The following is a 19,862-nucleotide window of genomic DNA, read 5'->3' on the forward strand; positions in this document are numbered from 1 at the left end:
TAACAAAGAGCTGGCCTAGTTGGTCAGTATTCATGTTAAAGACACAAGGCGTGTGAACACGGACACAAGAGATAGGTCAAGACACCGGAAACGCCGGTAACAACTGAAAAGACGCACAACGGCGGAAAAGAAAGAAGGCATGAGAACTGATCTGCGCATGCCCATGCAATAGGCGAACCTGTGAATCCGGCACGCGTGGTGGACTACGTGAGAGATAACTATTCAGACACTTGATTTCTTCACACTGAAATAATAGCAGTGCCAAATTAAGGGAACATAGAAGAGGAGCACAAACAAGCGCTTGTTTGTGTTCTGTGTCCCGTTAGTTTGCGCTGCTATTATTTAAATATGAACCTATACCAACGGGCCCGCCTTTCATCCTTTCTGTAATTCATCACTTGGTTTCCTCTTTATGCAGGTTAATCGATGGTTGGCTCACGCATACACTACCACTATTATCGATATGCCAGGCCTCAATAACTAAACGCGTTTCTTCATTCTTATGCCGGTACAAAATCGCGCATTCATCGAATTTTGGCGCGCACTTACGCTCTCGATAATGTAAAGATAGATTACATGGTGAACCTCCGGTTAGCGATCGCTCATGTTCCATTAATCTCTGGTTAGCACCAGAGATTAATATTTCATTTTTGGCTAACACCAGAGATTCTAAAGACTAATCTGTCCGTCTCTGGAACAACCTACGTAAAAGCGGCCGCAGCTAAACAGAATCCTATACACCACACACGTACGGCAATCAGTAAACTTGTTGGTATGTTTCACAAAACAAATACCACTCCGCTTCTTGTCTATCACCCGCTCATTCTCGCTCTGTACTGCGGCACATATCTTACCAAGCTTATTGGCAGCCGCAAAAACGTTTGTGGCGTTTGTGGTGTTTTGACTTGTGTCATGTGTCCGCGTTTGCACGCCATATTTCTTCAATGTGACAATAAACACGAGACGGGAGCAACTGCGAAACGCTTAGAGCGTTGGGTGCTGTCGTGCGCTCTCTTTACTCGCTCAACGCGTGAGCGCAGATGCTAATGGGGCGCCGAGAAGACGACGTGGCCCGAATGAATACACCATGAGAGATTTTCGTTCATCTTATTAGGCACAGTGCAGTGGAGTTTTAGGGGCGAAGCTCCTTAAAGCGGCACCCGTTCGTCCCCGTCGTAGTTCGTAACCAGTCTTAACGCTAGTACCAGATCTTGACCTCCAAGGTGGTGCCGGTGGGAGATTTCTCCTGTGCGTTGTTGAACAATAAAAAATTCGCAGCGTGCGCGTTAACTGAAAGCCGAATTCTTCTGTCTCTCATTCCCCATTAGCAGCCATTGGCATGTTCCAGTAGGAAACGTTAGTAGAAGTAGAAGTGTAAGTGTTAGGTAAAAGCCGACTTCTTCTGGCTCTCATTCCCATTAGCAGCCATTGTTTACCTCCAAGGTAGTGCCTGGTGAGATTTCTCCTGTGCGTGATTAAACAATAAAAATTTTGTTCAAAACACCGTTGATTGATGAAATAAACCAACGAAAGACGCCAGATGTTTTCTAAAAGCAAAACGAAAAGACGCCAGATGTTTCTCCTGATGCTGCACCATCAAAGCTATGTTTTGCTCTGCTAGCCCATCGCCTTCGGATGATGGCTACGCGGGTGCGAATCTCGCCTCGAATGAACGAATAAACTTTATTAAAAGTCCGAGGCGGGGAGAAGAGGGGATTAACCCCTGTTCCATTCCACCCTCCGTCGATGATGATGGCCTCGAAAAGAAACTTTTTTTCCACTGGAATTTCTTCATTTCTCTGTCTTTATTTCTTTCTTTCTCTCTCTCTCTCTTCCTTTCTTTCGCTTTCTCTCTACTCGTCGTCTCGTCATTCACTGCTCTTCGTCGCTCGTGTTCTGGGAGCGAAGCAGAATATGAAGACGAGGACGACGATTAAGAAGAGGACGAAGAGAGCGCGTGCCGGTTCATGATGATGTTCTTCTGGTGACAGCGCACAAACTACGGCACGCTACAACGGCTTCGCTGTTAAAAAGTAGTCAGTGAGTAGGTGCATGTTTCGCTCTTTGAGCAAGGTCTTATGATGTGAACCGATGTCTTTGTTTAATTTGAGTAGTTGTGCGCATATCGTGCGCTTATCAAGGGCTCTGCGTCTGAACGGCAGCTCATTCTCTCACACAACGCCCGCGCGCTCACGCTACATCATGAAATGTAAGCAGAGTTCGTTGGCGTACTCTTGCGGAGACGAGCATTGTTAGACTGCAACTTGTTGAATCATAGCAGTATGCACGGAAACGTTAGCGTTCTACATTAAAATCGGCAACTATAACAAACGATGCGTTTTTTTTTTCTTGTTTAATCTGCTCAAACTGTCTTATAAGGTTTGTAATGTCTATTTTAGTTGTCCTTGGTTGCTCCAGGCTGTTAGTTACCTTGGGCGAATACCTTCACACCACGGGCCGATGTATACCGGTAGCGTCACACTTTACTGTGAGGAAGACTTTCATGGCGTGTGTAGCAGCCGTGGCATGTTATTCATGCTATGATCTGTCAGTCATGTTCGCCATAAAGTTCTACCAATTATGGTATGATGATTATGGTACTCATGTTGTAATTATGAAGTATATTAAGGTAAGAAATCAACCACGAGTGCATCGAGGCTTAGATAGATAGATAGATAGATAGATAGATAGATAGATAGATAGATAGATAGATAGATAGATAGATAGATAGATAGATAGATAGATAGATAGATAGATAGATAGATAGATAGATAGATAGATAGATAGATAGATAGATAGATAGATAGTAGATAGATAGATAGATAGATAGATAGATAGATAGATAGATAGATAGATAGATAGATAGATAGATAGATAGATAGATAGATAGACTCAAAGAGGTGGAGAGATGAGCCGAAGAATGGAGGGTAGCGAAACACTTAGCGAAGCGAGCAAGCCCCGCGCTTCAATATTGAAACGTCCGCAACTCCTCTACCGTTCGCTGTACACTCGTGGACAACTGCAACCGCAGGATGTGAAATCTCAAGCAAAGGCCAAGTTGCCTGCTAAAACACCGGAGCAAACGGAGGCCAGATCAGCACGTTATAGAGCAACTTACCGAGCGCGGAAGCGTGCCAAGATTGAAGCTACTGCAGCCGACGCCTGTGTTCATACTCATTGCGAAACCAAGCCAAACACAATTTTCAATCAGGATAAAAAGGTTCAGAAGGGTTAAACCTGAGCCACTTAATCTTTTCTCTTGGTGGTTTCGTGAAGTTGTTAGGAAGTTCCTGGCTAGAAGCTTGCACACGATCTTTCTGCAGAAATCAATATAACAACTCGGGCAAGCCTTCGTGTAGTTTTTAAAGCTAGTCTTTGCTTAGCCTGACCTGTCCGTGTGCTGAATTTGTTTTATCCGCGGACGCCGGCACAGCAGCGGACGTGCGTCTGTGGCGCGCCATCGATTCCGTTACACGAACATGTTAACTTGCATAGCTGAAATCAACGTATGCAGCATGAGTGATTAAATTGAAAGGTGTCTTGATATGGTCTGGCCGAGTTCGATATCGTTGCCACAGCCACCTGTCGTTGTCATGGCTTGTGGCTATTCTTACGCTCGTTTGCAGAATTATTTTGGACTCGAATGCCGGAAGTTACCACGTTCTGAGGGTCCCTCCACGAGTGGCTTCGCAAAAAGTTGTCACCGGCTGGACCAAGGTAAAATGTGGCAAAAATGGCAAAAAATAGACTACCTAGTTTTTACTGTTTTCAGTGGAGTAAGGTAATCGTGAGGCTTTGGTTGAGCGCTGCAGATCATTCCGTGGAGAAGCGAGGTACCCACTAGACATCTGTAAGGCCCTAGATATAGTCCGGCATGTTGACCAGGTCGCGCGCGGCCAGGTCGGATATGCTGGCTGAAGATTACTGCTGACCCCTTTGTAATCGGTGGGAAGCTTTAATCAACCCACTCGTTACTCAATTCACATTGTGTGGGGCCTGTTGCTGTTGTACTCGTCTACTACACTCTATTACATCTGTTAACGTGTTTCCTTGCCCGAGATAACGCATGTATGGGGTCTTTTTTAGAAGCAGCTTTAATCAGGCATAGGCGTGGCTCTGTGGCAGAATGCTCGATAGTCGTTGAAGTCGGTTATCGAGAATAGAGATCCTCGCCATACACGCTGATGTACACATCGATGGCTAGCAGACGACACCAGAAGGAATCGTCGCTGAACCTGCTCCTGACGGCAACTCCGCTCGGTTTCGCGGGGCATTTTAACGCGATAGCGTTAAAAAGCTCGTGTCGCAGAAATTTCGGTGTCGGCGTCGGCATTGTTGGTTGTGAGCAAGAAATCATCATTGTCCATGAGCGAAAAATTGCAATAGATGCAAATAAATAAATATTTTTTAAACATCGCCAGTCAAAGCGGGAATCTAACCCAGGCTTACTGCGCGCCAGGCTGGACTTATACCACAGAGCCACACCCATGCACCTAGTCGTCTGGGAAAAACACTACATGTGAATGTTAAGTAGTGCGAGGAGTGTCATTAACACGTGTAATATTGCGTGGCAGAAGCGTCAAATTGCACCAGGCGTCCATACATATGAGTTACCCAACGAGTGGGTGGTTTGTAGATCTACTCATAACAAAGCGCTCAGGGCTTAATTATTCATCATCATCATCAGCAACGGCATCAAGTTAGTGGGCAGATGCGCATGTGCCCTTGTTGCCCTGCGGACGCGTGCTTTGCGAATTAGTAATAGGAAGGGTTATGACGTAGCGGGTAATTCGCAACTGTACTTGTAGTAAGCATTCTCGGATAGTTTGAAAGGGCCTATGTTACGTGCACAGACGCTCCTTTCCTTCCGGCACAGCTGAGGTGTCCACCAATAAGCGAAGCCTGGCTAGCCATTGAGAAGGCTATGCGCACGGGGCCCGATTACACTATCGCGGTCTGCTCTTGAAGGCGAGGCTGAAGAGTGATCCATTTTTTGCTTGAACATTCATTAAAAATTGTTTTCTGAAATTGACCACTAACGTTACAGTAACTCGAGTGGGACAGACCGGACGGCAGCGTCGAGCAGCTTTCACGCAGTCAGCGCGCGCTCGAAGAGCGGCACCCCAGTCCTGCATCTGACGTCACACGCGAGTGGGCGCCACTCAAAGGTCTCGGGGCGAATACGTGAGAAAATACGCTATCGACGTAAACAGCGCCTCAAGACCTTCATAGACATCTGCGCATAATCGTCGGGCGCTTGAAGCCCTAACGTCGGCATTGTCCTGAAATATCATACTGAAGCGTCATTCTCGGAATGCGATGCCCAGCGGCGACGTAAGACTTCTTTTCGCGATGTTCGACTGTGTTCAAGCAGAGTGGACCGTGGGGAGAACAGCATGCTCTTCGGTTTTAGGGCATTCACAGCATTAACAACACGAGCGGAGAAGCGAACAGCGACCTCGCTCCACGGGACGTCCCGACGAGGAATCATGCGGGAAAGCACGCGATGATGACAAGCGGTAGTTTGTGGATCGATGGACGCTATGAGCGTCCCCTTTATAACGGGGCGGTGACAAGTGTGCCACCTGGCTCGACAAAAAAAATCTCTTTCCTGTTTTCTTTTTTTTTATGTGGGCCTAATGCCTCTACTACGAAAAAATCTATCTTACTACAGGAAAAAAAAACGTAAATTCAAAGCCCAATTATCTGCCCTTTACGGCAGACTGTCCTTATTTTTGCCCAATATTTATTTTTGTCCTTGCTCTCTAATTTTCTGCCATCAACACTCTAACCGTCTCTTACTTATTTCAATCGCGGGTGTGTTTAGTTTTCCATTGTTGTCCCTAAAATCCAAAGCTTCATAGAGGCTCGTGCCCAAACGTACACCTGGGTGGACATCTCCACATTCAATCAGAACATGCTCCGCCCTTTCCTTATCTTCCCCGCAGCATGTGCATGGTTCTTCTTCTTTACTGAATCTCGCTTTATAACTACGTGTTCTAAGGCAACCCGATCTCGCTTCAAACAGTAAAGCGCTTCCCCTTGAATTATCGTAAAATGCCTCCCTCCTTATTTCATTTTTGCCCTTTCGGTAGTTACTCAAAGCCGTTTTTTTCTCCATAGCTGCCGTCCAGTAAATCCTCTCCGCCTCTCTGAATTTTCGCCTAACGCTCTTTGTTGACATATTGCTCACACTACCAGCAGTATATTTACTAGTGAGCCTCCTAGTTCTTTTTCTCCTCTGTGTGTCCACACTCTTCCATAACAAATAACGGAACACCTTCTCTGCCCATCTACTCTCCTTCATATTTCTTTGCCTTTCCTCGAACCTTATTTTGCTCTGAGCTTCCCTCGCCTCAAAACCTGCCCATCCCATATCGCCCTTACAGCCTCATTTGTCGTCTTCCCGTGAGCACCCAACGCGAGGCGTCCCACAGTCTGATTTACGTCCATTCCCGATTGCACCTCTGCCCTCGTGCGCACCACTGAGTTCCCAAAGGTAAGCCCCGGAACCATTACACCTTTCCACAAACCTCGAAGCACCTCGTACCTATTGTATCCCTACAGCGCTCTGTGCTTCATTATTGCAGCATTCCTCTTTCCTTTGCTGCCGAGGCTTTTTCCTTTACCTCCATGTATCTATCACTCTCATTTACCCATACTCCAAAGTACTTGTATTCGCTTACGCTCGGTATTTCTTGGCCTTGTATTGAGACCGTCTGATCACAGGGATCATTGAATACGATCAAAACGGCAAGTTGGGCGAGTTGGTAGTTAAACATCGTTTAATCCGATCGTTTAATCGATCGTTTAAATGTGTGGATTGATCGTTTAAATACGATCAATCCACACTTCATTACATTCAATCCTAGTCCAAGAGCTTCACCTTCCCTTCCATATATATCCGCCAGCCGCTCTATATCATCTCGACTATCGGCAAATAAGACGATATCGTCCGCATAAGATAAACCTGGAAGGTTCTGCTCAGTAATCACGCCGCCCTCTTTGTGTGACAGATTAAAACCATTGTTGCTACCTTCTAGCGCTTTTTCCATACTCACCATGTACAGCATGAATATCAGCGGGGACAAAGGACATCCCTGTCTCAGCTCCTTGCTAATCTGAATGTTCTCTTTGCTACTCATTCCTTCCCATTCTATGCAAACGGTATTTTCTCGGTATATCTCCCTCAAACGCTGTGTATACAATCATCCCCTATGCCCATTCCTATCAATATATCCCGCATAATTTCCTGAATAACGTTGTCGTATGCCCCAGTGATGTCTAGAAAAGCCATGTACAAGGGCCTATTTTCTAGTTTATATATTTCTATACACCGAGTGAGAACAAACAGGTTATCGTCTAACCGCCTGTCGACTCGAAATTCGTTCTGAAGTTCTCCCAAAATATCGTTATGTTGGGCCCATGTTTCTATTTTCATTGTTACTGCTTGCATCGCCAACCTGTATAGTACCGATGTAATGGTTAGTGGTCTGTACGAGCGAATATTATCCTTCTCTCCCTTGCCTTTAGAGATTAGGTTCATTCTACTTTTTCGCCAACTGTCCAGTACTTGACTGTCCTTTAAGCATTTTTCTACGGTTGTCAACATGCTTCTTTAGTGTTATGTCCTATTTCGTTAATGAGGCTAACGGGAACCCCATCTAAACCCGCAGCAGTGCGCTTTGGAATTTTTCCTTCGGCCTTTTTCCAGTTGAAATTCTCAAGTACTAGCTCTCGCTCGGTTGCTCTTTCCGTCACACTTTTACTCACCGGGGAAATCCCCTGGACGCTCTTTCGGATGTAACCTAGCGCTTCGTACCTTTCCAATTGATTTTCTCCTTCATCTACAATATATGGTTGCATTGTGACAGACCTCCTACCTAGCGCCTTTATGTGGCTCCAAAATATCCTAGGGGTGGCCTTCTTTTTTTTTGCGTGAATCTCTGTCATCCAGCCTTCACTTTCTCCTTTTATTTTTGCCTAGACCAATTTCTGTACAATGGATTCTTTCGATAAATATATGTCCCATAATTTATTGACTTCGTCCTGTGGCTGATTCTCTTTTTTTGCCTTTCTATGCTCCCGTGATGCTTCGCGTCGCTTCTCAATCGCTTCCCGGATTTTCTTGTTCCACCAGCTTTTTGGCTTCCTCTTTCCTTTCCAGCAATGTTTTCTTCTCTTTCCCTATCTCCTTCGTCATTAGATATAACAGCTTACAATACTCCCAGTCCTTGCCTGGTGTTTTGCCTACATCTTCCTGGACTCTTGCGGCTATATTTATTGTTTGTTTGTCATTTATATACGAGCTGCCAGACATTGATTCCATGCTCTTATTTTCAGTTTTGTATCCCATTTGTAATGTTATTCGTTTATGATCACTACCCAAGCTTTTAATCCCTTCCTCGTCAATTCTCATTTCTCTCAGATTGTGGTAAATTCCTTCAGTCATGAGACAATAATCAATACTTGATTGCTTGTTTCCTACTTCCCACGTGATCTGGCCGTCACATTTAGGCGCCGTGTTAACTATCTCCAGACTATGTTGCTCGCAGAGCTGTAGTAATAACTTCCCATTGGTGTTTGTATATCCGTCAAGATCATGTATGTGGGCATTCAAGTCCCCTAGAGGGATGATTTCGGCCCCATTACCAAATTTCTTAATATCCGCACTCATGCAATCCACTATCTCCTGCATCTTTTCTCTGCAGTTATTTCCCGTCCACAAGTAGGCTACCCCTAGCCACGTTTCCTTTCCACCTAGTGTGCCCAAAACCCGGACGTGCTCTGAAAACGTCTGTTTCACTCTAACCCATTTGGCGCCGTGGTGAATTAGCATTGCTACACCCCCACATTTCCTTTCTGATATGATCCTGTTACACCCTTCCCAAATATAATTTTCAATATATGGTGGTTCTTCCAAGTCTTTAGGGTGTGTTTCTCTAACCCCATAAAAGCCTATCTGTTCTTTGTTTAACTGCTCCTCAATCTCTATGCTTTTTGCCTTTTTTCTGCCACCCTGCATGTCTATGTAACTACTTGCAACACGCATCTTCTATCTTTTTCTTTAACCGTTTTTCTGGTTTTTCGCAATACTACCTGTTAAAGCGTCCTCCTGGTTGTTTTCCCTGTAACTAGCTACCCCGGACTCCGAAGGGCCCGTGTGCCCCCCAAAAAAGCTACTGCGTGTCCTGCCAGTCACCAGCCCACCTCATGACCAAGCCTCTTATCGAAGTGAATTCTGTCTCTTTCGAAACCACCCCACCTGTGCACCTCCCTGTTTATATCCACTACCTCGAAACCATCCTCTCGACTAATTCGCCATATCTCTTTGTTTGCGTCGACAACCGCTCTTTGCAAGTTGCCGTTGCGCACTGGTACTTCCTGTACTGTGCATACTACAATTTGCACCTGGGGGGACACGGCACGCAGGTCCTCGACCCCTTTCACCAAGGCCTTCACTAGTCCTGACGATTCTTTGTTCAAGACGTCATTGAGCCCTCCCGCAATTACCACGAGGTTACGTCTGTTACCTTTAGCTGCGAGTTTTTCACTCGCTTGCCTCATGACTGACCCCAGCGTATGTCCTGCGAACGTCCCTATCGAAACTATTTTGCCGCTTTTCACCCTCTCCTTGATAGCCGCTGCGCATCGGACTAAATTTGAGTGAGCGGCGATAATGACCTGTTCAGACATTCCTTCTGAAACCTGCATCTCGCTGCTGACTGTGACTAGCGTGAGTCACGGCTGCTGCTTTGTCCCCTCCCTCTCTCAAAACTACTTCCCGGTAGCTGGGCCCTGTGACCGCTGTATCTGCCTTTGTCATGCCTGATGTTCCCTTCGCCTCTCCCCCACGGGGGGTTGTCACCTGCGTCTTCTTTGTTCACTTTGACGACCTTCGATAGGCCCTCCTAGGCTGACCTGAGCCTTTCTCCCATGGCCGTCGTCTTCTCTCCCTCTGTCGCCAATGCATTCATTCTCCAGCTCTGCTATTTTCGCAATGAGGCCACCCTGGACCGCCATCATGTTTTCCATTTTCTCCTCGAGCTCGCATTGTCTACACTTGGCGTCACCTTCTTCTGCTTTCTCATCCGCACAAACTTCCATCTTCCAACCTACTGCACACCCTGAACACTTTACGGTCTTTTTGACCATGGCTAGATCAGTTCACCGACGCCCACATGTTGGGAAACTGTCACAACAAATAATCCCGGCGTACTAAAATACACTGCCGCAAGCGAAAAAGAACCACAATAATAAATAAATACGCTACACTTCAAAGTACCTGTGCATGCACGTTGTCGGTCTACGCGCAGACCTCAGCCACGTGGTGGCTGAAAAAAAAACACAGTACAAAGTACTACCCTAAAAAAAACCGTGCAACGTAATAGGCCCAATCAAGCTTTACGCTAGCGCCTTATATTCTGACAAAGGTACAGATGGAGGCAAGCTCGAATCATGCAAATACACTTATCTGCCGCTGACTCGCTGTCATTCCGAAGCTCTCGAAAAACACGTCCTTCCTCTACTACCTCTTCCTGCCAACATGATTAAGAGGCTTAATCATGTTGCGTTGTTTACAGAATCTCCCTCTGCTGCGGAAAGCCGTATGCAGGCCAGTCGTGCAATTGCATTAATGAACGACTTCGCCAGGACGAAAATACTTGAAAGGGACCGCCGACCCCACACCTTTGAGTTCAATGCAGGTCATGTGGGTGTAATCCTTTTTTTCAATGACACAGTACACACCTAAAAGGGCTCGGGAACTAGCGGAAGACTTCTTTATCAAAGTGATGCGTGTTGATTGCATATCAGAAACTTCCGTTTGTTTTCTTGATTGTGAGGTACGCATGCTTAGTAATTTTTTTCGCGTCACCTAGTATGCTGCGAACGCATGGTGTTGGTATTTTCCTGTGTTCTGCTTTCTTCAATAGATTTCAATTGTTAGATAGCTCTCGTCTTCCGTACTTCTTTTCTTACGTCACCGTCGTTCTCGCGCTGGTTTTCAAATTATGTAATGTCTAGGTTATGTGTTATGTTCTATTTATGCACAAATTACAGAGTACGCGTAGTGTTGATGTTACCTCATATTATTGGCTATTAATACCACGAGGGATTAACTGAACGTTAATCAGCCTTCAATTTCGCCAGCAAATGCTATTCCCGTGGCAAAATTCAAAATTTCTTTGGCACGTCGTTTATCCCCATTGTACGGTCGCATTCGCTAATAAGCTACCATCACACCAAATGAATCTATGACTTGACATTTATGTAGCATCCTATTGCCTTGTCTCTACGAGTGACTAGCGCTTAGTCTCACAGTCCGAACAGCATTGCGCATAGCGTCCTTAGTTCCAGAACTTCAAAATTCCGTGACATCGGTGGACATCCGCACTATTAGCTAGAGCTGCTCAAAACCAGTAGGTCCGGGATACTTCTTGAAAGCCATGTATTTTTCCGTCTCTCTGTTTCTAGTGCGGGGAAGTCTCGTTGGCCGAGCGTATACAGACAGCCTGGTCGCGTTACAGAGATAATAATCTTACATTTGTTAATCGTTGCTAACTTTGGGCCTTGTGGGTTTTACGCTAACGCGTACTGCCCCAAGCATGTCGGTGATTTAAAAAGTGGGCAGTCATATTTGAGCATAGCAAAGACCATGAAGTGCCCGCTAACGTTGCCACTGATGCATGTCCTGTGTAATGTGAACTGGACAATTTTTGCAATATGCTTGTTTTTCTTTCAGCTTCTACACCTCCTGATATGGTATCGGTGAATAGAAGCCTAGCAACATCAATATTTGCTGTGCTGATATTACTGCATCCATGTGCAGCTACCTCTAATGAGGACGTGTCAGAAGACGAGCAAGCGAGTGCGTCACCGGTGCTTGCACACAACTCGGAGGTCTTCCTTGTCTCCTTCGAGGGGCCGTGGAAAGAAGCGCATTCAACATTTGCACGGCTGCTCGGTAGGTCGGTAACTACGTGGAGCATGTGGAATCCTGAATATCATAATCACATTTTGGGAGCCCCCTTTCGATTAAAGATACCGGTGTTTTTCTCCGCTCATCCCAGCGTGCTTCGCGACGCGCCGTCCATGTTCGACATACGAGGTGTCATATTGGTCATTTGTGTACCCTCTATGTTTTGGGGGTATGCCTACCGTGTTACCGCTTGTAGCAAAGACCTTAAAACGCCTCCGTCAGGGTACGTAGTCGCTGAATACCTTAAAATGAATGAAACTGCCATACAGAATATCTCGTGGCCGCTCCAATCTTCGACCGATGGAAGCCGTAGTTCTAAGCATGCATTGAGGAAGGTAAGACCATTGGAGCACTCCTGCGTCGAGGACATTGACAGTCGTGAAATAACGGTGCCTTGTCTCGTGCAGATGTACAACAGTGGCAGTAAAAGGAAGTGCGGACGCTTTAAAAACATGGGCATAATCGAATTGCTGAAACGAAAAAAAAACGTTACAGTCAGACAAGAAGAATATATTGGTGTGAGCTACTTACTCAGAGTGATAGTCAATAACAATTACACCATGACACTCGAGCCTGTGAGCTTAGACGAGGTCGACGCTTTAACGTTCCACATTCCCTATGTCCGCGTTGCTTACGACGCTTTCTATACTCGGGTGGATGCCCACCGTGTCGTTTCTCTGCGCGAAGTTGTCGGTGAATGCTGGAGACTAGTGACAACTACATTCGCCTTGCTCGCACTAGTCGTTTTCGTCTCTGTGCTGTCTGGACGCTTGGACGGGTCAGTTTGGCGCGCCATCTACGATACAGCATTATTTCTTCTGGCAGCTGTTCTGGCAACATCGGCTGCCCTGCCGACAGTCTTTGGTCGCACGAGAGTCGTCTGGAAAGCAGTTCTCGGCCTATGGATTGCCGCCTTACTCCCACTTTCCGTGTACTTCCGCACTGAGTTGACGGCTATGTTAACTCTCAGGCGTCCCGCCGATCGCATAGACACGGTGCAAAAACTGGAAGCTGCCCTCGACAGAGGCCAAGTCGCTCTGTGCGTTCCTGAGTCATTTATCCATACTTTTCGAGAATTAACACTTCACGGCCGTTTATTGGAACACCCAATGATGACAAAGCTTCAACATGCCTACTTACAAGACATCGAAGAAAACGTTTTTAAGAACGACATATCTTCTTGTATCGAGTGCTCGTCTAGACGGGACCGCGTGTGTCACGCTAGTCTGGGGGATTCTCCGGGTCAAACGCTTAGAAATGTCAGACCAATCAGCGAACTCTTGAACACTTGGCTCGAGGGTTTCCTAATGCACAAATACCATCCACTACAGAGACCGCTGAAAAGATTCTTTCGCTATATTGAAGAGCACAAACTCATCGTTTGGGATGTGAGAGAATTTGAGATTGAAGGAGAAGAGTCCGAGTTCGACATGAGCGGCCTTCTTGTGCTGCTGGTCATATTACACGCTACCAGCTGCCTTGTTCTGGTGTTCGAAGTAGTTGTCGCTCGTTTTCACAGGCAGACCGTGACTGTGCCCGGTGTTTTGTGGAACAAACTGTCCAGTATTTCTAAGCGCACAAGGGTTGAGTCCACTTAGAACTCATGCCCTCTGTATATCACTCAGGCGAAGGACTTAGATGTCTCATGAAAGCTGAAAATGCACCATCGGCATCCGGCATCGGCGGCGTCTCGCGTCTTGCGGCGTCGGGGTCGAGTAATGCAAAAAATCATCATCATCATGAGATGACGGCACCATATTACGTCACCATGATGTCACGGATAGCCAAAATTCGTGGCGTCACCATGACGTCACATGATGCCGTCTTTGCATGACATCGTGGCTTGGCCAAAAGTGGCAAGGTGACGAAGGCAGTGCAAAACCAGGTGGTGCTCCCGATCCTGGAGGCAATGCAAGACAACGCTAGGTGCATAAAGCTATCGGAGGAGACGGGGAAGGATCAGTACATCGTCTGAGAAGAAAAACAAGATGCCTTTCGCCGAATTAGTAAATGAATAAGGGGCTCTGTGAGTAATTGGGAATGCTTTTATCGCTCTCCTATAGTGGAGTTAATATTGCTCTGCATCATTCATTCCTTTCTTTGCAATGTCGCACTGTATGCGATCATCCTGATCGCATACAGTGCGACATCGCAGTGTATGCGATCATCCTGATCGCATACAGTCTTGACTACACTCTTTTCCATTGCGAAACCAGATGAATATTCGATCTGTTTAACAGCGACTGCTGGTGCGTACGACTGAAATGGAGGGAATAGCAATACTGGACAGAGCCGCAATTGTTTTACTTTCCAGAAGCATCGTTTAAGCCTGCACCTGCGATCATGCAAGTGGTAGGGCGCTTGCTTCGCGTTGATTACAAATGAGCCTCTCCTCACAGTAAGCTTTTGTTCAGCCGACGCGGTGGTCTAGTGGCCCAAATGCTGACCCAAAGGTCGCGCGATCAAATCCCAGTCACGGCGGCCGCATTTCCTTTGGAGGCGAATACGTTTGAGGCCCGTCAACTTAGATTTAGGTGCATGTTTAAGAACCCCAGATAGTCGAAATTTCCGGAACCCTCCACTACGGCGCCCCTCATAATCATGTCGTGGTTTTGGGACGTTAAACCCAAACAGTTACAACTAAGCATCCGTTCAGGCATATATTTCCATGTTTTACTCTACACTTTAAGCCGTTACGAACTTATGGCAGCCGCATTCTGTCATAGCTTACGCAGTGGTAGCCGCCATTAGGGCTGTACTTTTTACGGTAGTTATGAGACAGGTGTCACAGGCGTCGATTGGAACGCGAGTTAAGCTGTCTGCTTGCTTATTTTGATATTGCGGGGCACTGCAATGCCAAATTACTAAAGAATCCGGAGTATCCAGGTGCACAGATTATGTGAGTCTGACAAAGCATTTTTTGTCTCTTTCCAAACGCGTATTCGACTTTACTTTCGATGTCTGAAGCATGGTGATAATTTTTCTTAGGTATCTCGGTTCACCTAAAGGACCAGCTGTTGCTTAAAAATTCGGTAACATAGCTGCAAAATCCTTAAGCAGACCATGCAATGCCAAATATATTCAAAATATTACGGTATGCAAAACGTAATAAGATAGGAGGCAGCAGATAAACATATAGGATATATGGCAAATAATAAAAATAAAAATCGATTAACTTGCAGGCTTCAAGCCGTGTTTTAATAAGATTGTGAATTGTTTAACTATGGCGGAATAATTCAAGCTGTTGAAAAGCTCAAACATTGAGACAGGGACGCAGAAGGCAAGGTATTACGACCGCTAGTGTCGCCTTGCCTTCTGCGTGCCTAAGCCAGCTCTATTCTACTTACGCTGTGTACGAACAAACTCAAGCTGCTCTCTCGAATAGCGTAGGAATTTGAAATATGCGAGACGTCATATGGGACCACCCAAGTCAATAAGGTATGCCACGCCGGCACATATGCATGAGCACGGCGGGGGGAGGAAGGGTTTGGACAACAGCCACCTATCCTAGTCATATAAAAGAGGGTGCGAATTCACACCAATAACTTCACTCGGTCAGACCTTTCACGTTATTTTTTAATGCACAAGGTTATGGTTACGCACGTTTTTGGGACTGTAATGGCGACCAAGCACCCAGGATGTTGCAAGCAAATAACGTTTTACCCGACCCCGAAATACCGGGGACAAATGACAGGCCTGTGTGAGAATCACGTGATCGCTGCATTTTTGCTTTTGCATCCATTGCAGAGCTTGTTTTCTTCTCGAACTCGACCATCGGAAGGGGGCGTGCAATTGTTATATGTTCTTCTGAACGTCCTTTTACATGATGTAATTGTGTCCAGCTGTTCTTTATCCAACTGTCTCACCATTCCCACTGCTATCTCTCTTTTCATGACCAGGGGCGTAGGTATCGTCAGGAAGCATTCCTTGTCTGTTTTATCCTGCCTCAACTCGTTGGCATGCTACACTTTGTATTTATAAACACGTCTCAACACATATTCTTTCCAACACTTCAAACCGGTAGGGGCCAGTGTACAATTTCTACGCAAGGGATCGGTAGCCTCAAGACTATCAATATGCTGCTGCTTTCGGGACTGGCGTCATCGCACACACATTATTTCCATAATAAGTCTGGAACACTCGTGTTTCCCAGTGTTTCTTTAACCAGTGCACCGTGGCTGGTCACCGTGCATCAGATTGGAAGGATTTCGTTGCCTCATATCATCAAATACGTTCTAATATCCTTAATGTCCAATTTATTTCAGTTACTTCATGTTTCATTGGATGTAAGTTATCGCGCTTAACACTGCCCGTATTCAGCTGGTGACAACTCTGCTAAAACGTTTACTATGGTTTTCACAAGCTTAGCGCCGAGTGATTGCGCCAGTTTCTCTTCTTCCTGCAGTAATGTAGCCAAGCCGGGTGGAAGGATTGTAGATGTCTTTGCTGTTATACGGAACTTTAAAGTTATTACGCTGACAACTGTCTTTTAGCGTGCACTGGTTTTTGGTGTTCTCAATGTATGTTTGCTTGTGTGACTAATTGCAAAGCTTAAACATCACCATTGCCTGCAGTGACATGATGTTTGACACACTAGCCACGTTATGTAGTGAGATTCAATAAAGATGTGCAACACGCCCACTGTGTGCCTTCTCTTCTGTTTTCTCTGCGTCTTCCCACATTACGCAACTGATGCTTTTTTTAGAAACGGGGGGGGGGGAGGCTTCGCAGTCGAAAGCCTATTTCTCGTACTTTGACAAGCCTCTTCTCTCAGCAACCAGAGCACATTTTCGAAGGGTGGAACTCTCCCAGGAATAGACAACAATGCTATTCGCTTACATCTGCTATTCCAATAGTACAAACGTGCCGGGTCAAAACGCGCGCTGGTTTTCAGGTTAAACCGGTAATACTTTAATCGAATAAAAATAAGCGGAGCCCCGTGTGAATGCCAAGTGATGAAGATTACGAATGTGAGAGGACCCTTGAAAAATTGCCTTTTGATAGCCACCGCTCCGGCGAAAAAAAATAGGAGGGGGGAATCTAATTTAACGCTAATTTAATGCTTATTTTACGAGGAACCTATGTGCTTTACGTCTCTACGCTACACGTTGCAGTAGGCCCAAGGTGTTGAAAAATTGCTGCCATGAGAGTACACTGTTTCCTCAAAGTTGCTTTTTCAAAGCGCGCGAAGGAGGAGAAGCAAGTGATAGAAAAGTATCCGATTGGTGCCCTGCGCTGAGGGAAAATGACTGTGAAATAGGCTAGATAGCAGATAACGTTCACAGTCAGCTCTCGCGAGGGCCGCGTAATTCAGCCGAACGCTGCATTTAGCTTTTGTAAGCGTACGTATTTATTGTAGGAAACTGTGGTTGCGTCCTTTCCTGTGACGTTATTGCCTGGGGCAGTGCTGGGCAGTACCGAAGATACATGTATCTTAGATACTATCTTAGATACTCTTTGAGTATCTTGTACCTGTATCGCTATACGTCCCGCAAGACGTCTACCAATATCTGTATTTCCGATACATTGAAGAATGTATCGTGTATCTTAAGATACAGGATACTGCGGTCGCAACACCACCGTGCGATAAGCCACCACAATTGCTACCAAGCCACGACAAGGCAGTGAAATCATTTTATCTTTCTACCAGAGTTTTCAAGCGAGGGCAGGCGATGAGCTCTGAGCGTCCTTACTGATGAAGTAAATTACGTGGTAGCGCTCGCGTGTCTACGCCCAGCAGACCTTTCGTTTTCTCGTTTCTTTCTTTTTTTTTTAGTTGTGTCACTGCCACGACACTTGGCTCTTAGCCACTATCCTGCGCGACGCACTCCACTGCGTGCGTCATCTTTCGCACAAATGCTGATGCCTCTGTAGTGTCGTTATCCAAGTTTCTCTTGCGTTGTGCTTCGTTACGACGTCTGAACAATGCAAGAATGGGGTTGCTTTGCGACTCGTGGATTTCACTCATCGGCAACTGGAAGGACCTCGTGTATGTACGTTTGACTTGCATGCAATGAGATTGTCTTATGTGCACATAAGATTCTAACATCTGTAGATGCTGGATCTAACAGAATAAACATTCAACTAACAGAAGATTACTTGGCGTACCTCCCCTTTCTTTTACAGCGAAAGCTGTTATGAGATCATTTCACCGGCCGTTTTTGGCACCGTAGTTGTCCGCCGCCGCCGCCGCCAGTGTCCGTAACCAGTATCGCTCGAAATAAGAAAAAAAAACGAAATAAGAAAAAAAATCCAGGATGGAACGAGGTTCGAACCTGGGCACTCTGCGTGGGAGCCCAGTAATCAAGCTCTGAGCCATGCCGGTGCTTGAAACTGCTTTGCAAAAAGGTCCTAGACAGGCTTCATGTCGGGAAGGAACCACATTAGCATATGCAATACAGCGTGGTAGAAGAGTAAAGTAAGCACCAAGCGTCGCACAACGCGAATACTGTAACCAGGCGTCACACAATGCGAATTGCGCAACGAGTAGGTTGTTGAATGCTTCCAACCCATTACAAAGGACTCTGCCATAATTCTTCTTCGCCATCAGGCACAGCATCAACAAAGTGCGCATAATGCCTTACATGCGTATAGCAGGTACCAACGCTCTCCGTAGAATGACGAAAAATGGCACAGTGCCTGCTGGCCTACTTCTCAAAAAACAATGATTTATAGCGTAGTGGGTTCCTCGCAAGTGCACTTGTATTGGTTGCCAAGGAAGCCCATAAGCGCATGATCCACTTCCTCGGGGTCTCAGTAAAATTACACTGGTTTATAGCGTAGTGGGCTCCTCGCAAGTGCACTTGTATTGGTTGCCAAGGAAGCCCATAAGCGCATGATCCATTTCCTCGGGGTCTCAGTAAAGTTCTTCGCCTCCCCCCCCCCCCCCCCCCCCCGTCTCTCTCCCACGTAAACGTATGTTATACAGTATGACGGGAGAGGGAAATAGCGACCGGGCGTCACCCAATGCAAATTACATAACTGGTGGGCCGTTTAAAGATTCCAACCCATTACAAAGGGCTGAGCCATAATTCTTCATCGTCATCAGTTGTCGCGTCAACAAAGTGCACATAATGCCTTACAGACGTGTAGCTGGTGCCCCGCTTCTCCGCAGAATGACGAATAATGGCTTAGTAGGTGTTTCGTTGTTGATCTACGACAGATACGCACGGGCCGGTTCCGAGCAAGGAAAAGACGCTTTGGTTTATTCAGTGCTCGTATTTAAAGCTAATAAGGGAAAGAGGGTTGAACAGTACAGAGGAGAGCAGAAGAGTACAGAGTGTGCGCGGCGATAAGTGCCGGTGTCGAGTGCATTGTGACAGGCTTTGATTACCATATCGATACAGTAGGTGCTTCCCAACTTCACAAAAATTGTGATTTATGGCGTAGTGGGTACCTTTATAGTGTACTTGTATTAGCAGCCCCAAGAGAGGATACAACGGGCTCTAGAAACGCCGCTCTTCCAGCTTTCGCTGTGACTGTGCTGCGGTTTCAGCGCAGGCCTGGCGTTTTTTTATTCAATGAGCTAACAAAATAATAATTTGATTGTTAGCACAACTGTCTTTCTAAGCTGTTCTTTTCCATGCCATACATTACCTATGTCTCTGTATTGTTTCTTCCCGTCTGCTTACTGCAATATGTATTTAACGTACTGCCAAGGTAAGTTCTATGCTTTATTCTTGCTTTCAAATGCGAATGCATTTCTTAGTCGGGCTATGTCAGGAGTCGGTGTCCACGCGCCTCTCCGCTCTCACTCCCTCTCCCATAGCAACAGCTGCGGGAGCGCGCGCTTATCCTCGCCCCTAGCAACCGGAGGAGGTGGTGCGGGCGGAGTAGCGGAGAGTGAGTGGAGAGGAAGAGCGCGCTCTGGGGTGTGAGGGCG

The sequence above is a fragment of the Rhipicephalus sanguineus genome, chromosome 9, assembly GCF_013339695.2.
Source record: "Rhipicephalus sanguineus isolate Rsan-2018 chromosome 9, BIME_Rsan_1.4, whole genome shotgun sequence".
Classification (NCBI taxonomy): domain Eukaryota; kingdom Metazoa; phylum Arthropoda; class Arachnida; order Ixodida; family Ixodidae; genus Rhipicephalus; species Rhipicephalus sanguineus.